Below are 6,000 nucleotides of genomic sequence, written 5' to 3'. Positions count from 1 at the left end.
GCCCATAGAACGGAAGTTGGGGAGGGCTTTCGCTTTCCTTGTGAGGCTGAACCACAGAACGACCACAGAGAATGATAGATAGATAGATAGATAAAAATAGATGGATAGACAGAGATTGATAGATAGATAGATAGATAGATAGGGCGAAAGATAGAGATTGAGAGAGAGAGAGAGAGAGAGAGAGACTATATTCTAAGGTTCTTCGTCTCATCAACTCCCCTCCTCTTATTGACAGTCTTCTACCTCTTAAATTCGCCGCCATGTTGCCTCTCTTTTTATCTTCTATCGATATTTTCATGCTGACTGCTCTTCTGAACTTGCTAACTGCATAAGTCACCCCCCCTCCCGCAGTCCACGACTTTTCACTCTTGCTCATCCCTATTCTAACCATATCCCTTATGCAAGAGTTAACCACCATCTTCAGTCTTTCATCCTTATACTGTCCAAATCCCTTATGCAAGAGTAACCATAATCTCTGCTCTTTCATTCCTATACTTTCCAAATCCCTTATGCAAGAGTTAACCAGTATTGTCATTCTTTCATCCCTCTAGTGTCCAAATCCCTTATACAAGAGTTAACCAGTATTGTCATTCTTTCATCCCTCTAGTGTCCAAATCCCTTATGCAAGAGTTAACCAGTATTGTCATTCTTTCATCCCTTTCTGTCCAAATCCCTTATGCGAGAGAGAACCAGCATCTTCATTCTTTCATCCCTTTACTGTCCAAATCCCTTATGCAAGAGTTAACCAGCATCTTCATCCTTTCATCCCTTTACTGTCCAAATCCCTTATGCAAGAGTTAACCAGCATCTTTATTCTTTCATCCCTGTGCTGTTCAAATCCCTTATGCAAGAGTTAACCAGCATTTTCATTCTTTCATCCCTGTGGTGTCCAAATTCCTTATGCAAGAGTTAACTAGCATCTTCATTCTTTCATCCCTGTGCTGTCCAAATCCCTTATGCAAGAGTTAACCAGCATTTTCATTCTTTCATTCCTTCCGCTGGTAAACCCATGAGCAGTCTTCCTTCGTCTGCCACTTGGCGTAATACTAGACAACACAACACCCATGCACACACACACACACACACACACACACACACACACAGAGAGAGAGGAACCAGACCCCCCCCTGCACACGTAATACCAGGAAACTCTCCCCCATACAACACACCCCATAGACCCTCTAACACACACACACAAACACACACACTTTCCCTGCACGGCGTAACAGGATTCACGTGCCTCGTCATGGGCGGCGGCACGAGACAACGAGGTAATGACAGGGAAAGCCACGCACACACACACACACACACATACACTGACACTGACACTCACGTAGACACATAGACACACAGACATAGATACACACAGACACACAGACCATACATTTCATCCACGGGAGGCACAACTTAAGCATGCAACGATGAAGTAGACGGACAGACAGATTTTTTTCCTCTAGGTGCTGGCTGTAGCGCCGGTAGGCTGTCTTGAGGGGTCTCTTGGACGGCCCCAGCTCCTTAGTGGCTCAGGCGAATTTTCTTTATAGTGTCTGCCGTGATGTGTGACTCTTGCTTGGCCTATGCTGCCCCCCGGTGCTCCTCCTGACCGAAGTCGCTGAACCCCCTCTCCCCTCTCTCCCTCCTCCCCCCAACACACACTATTACCAGATAAATGAGAGCATGTCACCATTGCTTTCGTGTTGCGTCCATTTAGCCGTTTTCATTTAATCTCAGCGACAGGTGTTGGGCGTGGGAGTGGCCGCGCCCCTAGACACACAAACACACGCACACACTCACACTTAAAGATAATAATAGTCTGGGCAGCTCGTGGTAACCTTATGACACTCGGCGATGCTTGAAAAATCAGCGTGTTTTGGTGGGACTCGAACCTAAGTCCACAAACTCACCACGCCCGCACGCTGACCACTCGACCACCGCCTCCGTATATAACTAATCCCAAATATGTTATTACTTGCTTTACTGAATGAATCTCCTGGACTTGTCTCGCCCCAGTGGTCTCGTTCTGGTCTCGTTCTGGTCACCCAAACGTTCACTTATATATACTTGACCTTTGAGATCGTCCACAGATCGATAGAATATTTACTTTCCACACGTAACGGATCCCGATAGTTTGTTGGGCGTCACTGCTAGACTGATTTCAATGGACGTTTTATTACTCTTTTCTTATTCTTTTCTTTTTTCTCTTTTCTTAATTTCTGTGGAATTCTTACGCTTCTCATTTTTTCGTACATTTTTCTTGCTCTTTTCTTAATATCAATGGACGTTTTGTTACTCTTATTATTTTCTTATTTTTTTGCCCTGTTATTTCAATGGACGTTTTATTACGCTTTTCTTATTCTTTTCTTTTTCCCCCTTTTCTTAATTTCTATAGATTTTTTACGCTTTTCTTATTGTTTTCCTAAATTTTCTTGCCTTTTTCTTACTCTTTTTTTTCTCTTTAAAGGGAGCAATCGTCTGGACATGACCACCCCCCCCCCTCCCTCCTTCTCTCCTTCCCTCCCTTACTCCCTCCCCGCCAATCACACACAAACACCCCCCTACACACACACACGTCCCACTGTCCCCCTCCCTTCCCACCCCCTCCTTCCCCCCTTTCCCTCCTCCCCCCCCACACACTATTACCAGATAAATGAGAGCATGTCACCATTGCTTTCGTGTTGCGTCCATTTAGGCGTTTTCCTTTAATCTCAGCGACAGATGTTGGGCGTGGGAGTGGCCGCGCCCCTAGACACACAAACACACGCACACACTCACACGTAAAGATGATAATAGCCAGACTTTCCCTAAGGAGACGAGAAGAAAAGAAAATTGCAAGGTGAAGGGAGTTTTTAATAGCACTCATGAAGGAAATATTAGCGAAACTTTAGACGAATATAAGAGGCGAGCAACAGGAGTCAAGGAAAGAAGGGAATGGAGGAAATATTATCGAAACTCCTTAGAGCGAATAGAAGAAAATAAGTTTTGTTACCCATGGGGAGTTTTTAATAGCACTCATGAAGGAAATATTAGCGAAATTTCCCCGACGGCGAGTACAGAAGGTAGAAAGAATGTTGCAAGCCGAGGGGAGTCTTATAATAGCACTCATAAAGTAACAGTACCAAATCTTTTCTAATAGCGAATATAAGAAGGAGAGAACATTGCAATCCTTGGGGGGTCTTGTAACAGCGCTGATGAAGGAAATAATAACAAAACTTTCCCTACAACGAATATACGAGGCGACGAAAATTGCAAAATGAGGGAAGGAAGAGTAGTAACTTTTCCTAAAGCGAATTTAAGTAAGAGAAAACATTGCAAGCTTAGAGGGAGTCTGATTTTAATGCATTGGAAGATAATTATAACGAAACTTTCCCGACAGCGAGTACAGAAGGTAAAGATATAGCACATATCAAGGAAACATTAACAAAGCTTTCCGGCGTATATACTAGACGGAGAACACGCTGAGATGATCAATGAAGGAAATAGTACTAAACCTTCTCAATACTGGCTGTTAGACGGAGAGATTGCAAGCCAAGGCAGGGGGTCTGCTAACAACACACGTAAAGAAATAGGATATAACGAAGCTATCTCTAGAGCTTCTGTACTAAACCAGCGGTTCACAAACTTTATCAGGCTACGCACCATCTCCCTGGCTGTGATCGAGTCCACGCACCCCCGCTAAGATTCGAGCAGTACTAAGGTCCCGTCGATTTCCTTAAATTTGGTCTATTTATTATGAATTTTGTGCTCGCAAAGTATGAGGCTCTGAGCGATGGCTATCAAAATTGAACGGAAATGTACCTGGGGGTTGGATGAAGTCTGGGTAAGTTTCAAACAAAGAGCAGACAACTCCGCTGTAGCGTTCAGCATGCGTTAATTTTAAAACAATGGCAGTTAATGATGTGTTTGAAATCTCAGTGACATAAAATCTGCCATTACAATATTTTTTTTCCTTACGCACCTCTAGTGATCAGCTCACGGCGCGCACCACACTTTGGGAACCCCTGTACTAGACGGAGAACACGCTGACCTGATCAATGAAGGAAATGGTACTAATATGTTCCCAATATTGGCTGTTAGACGAGGAGGTTGCAAGCTAAGGCAGGGGTCTACCATATAATAACACACGTAAAGAGACAGAATATAAGGAAGCTATCTCTAGAGCGTATATACTAGACGGAGAACACGCTGAGCTGATCAATGAAGAAACAGTACCAAAACTTTCCCAATGTTGGCTGTTAGACGAGAAGAGTGCAAGCTAAGGGAGGGGGGCTTCTAACAACACACGTAAAGAAAAAGTATATAACGAAGCTTTCCTTACAGCGAACAGAAGTGAGAGAGAGAGAGAGAGAGAGTATTGAAAGTCTAGGGAACTCTTGTAATAACACCCACGAAGGAAAATAGCAGCGAAACTTTCCCTACAACGAATATACGAGGCGACGAAAATTGCAAAATGAGGGAAGGAATGGCAACAACTTTCCCTACAGCGAGTACAGAAGGAAGAGAGAACGTTGCAGGCTTAAGGGGAGTCTTATTTTAACGCATTTGAAGGTAATTATAACGAAACTTTACCGAAACGAAGACTTGGCTGAAGGAGGGAGTGAAGTGAAGGAAGGGAATGAAGGAATGTAGAAAGTGACGAAAATTGCAAGCTGGGGGAAGGAAATAGTAACGACTCTCCATACAGATAATACAAGAAGGAGAGAACACCACAAGCTAAGGGATTTTTTTATTAGTACACACGAGGAAAATAGTAACAACACGTTCCCTATAGCTAATACAAGGAGAGAACATTGCAAGCTAAGGGATTTTTATATTAGTACACACGAGGAAAATAGTAACAAAACGTTCCCTATAGCTAATACAAGGAGAGAACATTGCAAGCTAAGGGATTTTTATATTAGTACACACGAGGAAAATAGCAACAAAACGTTCCCTATAGCTAATACAAGAAGGAGAGAACGTTGCAAGCTAAGGGATTTTTATATTAGTACACACGAGGAAAATAGTAACAAAACGTTCCCTATAGCTAATACAAGAAGGAGAGAACGTTGCAAGCTAAGGGATTTTTATATTAGTACACACGAGGAAAATAGCAACAAAACTTTCCCTATAGCTAATACAAGGAGAGAACATTGCAAGCTAAGGGATTTTTATATTAGTACACACGAGGAAAATAGCAACAAAACTTTCCCTATAGCTAATACAAGAAGGAGAGAACGTTGCAAGCTAAGGGGAGTCTTATATAAACTCACACGAGGAAAATAGTGACAAAATCTCCCCTACATTTGCTATTATTTCAAGCGGAGAATGTAGAGAGCGTATATAAAGGATTATCATGATGGGTATAGAGGTAAAGTTAAGGGTAAAGGTTCTAGCTGCGCGTGGCCTCGGTGCTCATCTCCGTTGCATTGGTGAAGGGTTTGAATTTCCTTAGTTTTTATTTTCGTTTTTGTTATTGCTATTATCATTATTATTATTTATATTCGGTAAGTCCTCTGTCTAAGTTCTTGTACGTCTGTTTTTTTTTTCCTCTCCCTCCCTCCCCTATCACCCTGCCCCCCCCCATACCTGGCTACCTGTTTATTACCTGTCCGCTTTCTAATTAGTCGCCTCGCCAATTAGTACGCGGCTCTACCTGGCACGGGGTGAGAGAGAGAGAGAGAGAGAGAGAGAGAATGAATGAATGAATGAATCTCTTTCTTCCTTCCTCTTCTCTTATCTTTCTTTCTTTCTTCCTTTCTTTTACTCTCTTTCTCACTCTTTTTCTTTCTTCCTTCCTTCCTTTCTTTTACTTTATCTATCTATCTATCGCCTCCCTAATGCTTCCTCACTGTCCCTTACTCTTCTCAGCGGTGTTTCTGGCGGGAGGGAAAAACCATAGACTTGCATTCTTACTCCTCTTCTCTTCCCCTCAGCGGTGTTTCTGGCGGGAGGGAAAAACCATAGACTTGCATTCTTACTCTTCTCTTCCTCGTCAGCGGTGTTTCTGGCGGGAGGGAAAAA

The 6,000-nt window shown here is 43.0% G+C and overlaps 1 protein-coding gene across 1 annotated transcript in view; it reads left to right on the top strand.

Moving 5' to 3' along the window:
* Positions 1–6,000, top strand: part of LOC127005344 (glucose dehydrogenase [FAD, quinone]-like) — a 45,795-nt gene that overhangs the window by 29,838 nt on the left and 9,957 nt on the right. The window lies entirely within an intron of this gene.

Source organism: Eriocheir sinensis, chromosome 30 (genome assembly GCF_024679095.1).
Source record: "Eriocheir sinensis breed Jianghai 21 chromosome 30, ASM2467909v1, whole genome shotgun sequence".
Lineage (NCBI taxonomy): Eukaryota > Metazoa > Arthropoda > Malacostraca > Decapoda > Varunidae > Eriocheir > Eriocheir sinensis.
The sequence above is the reverse complement of the archived record's forward strand: the minus strand, read 5'-3'. Positions and strand labels throughout refer to the sequence as shown.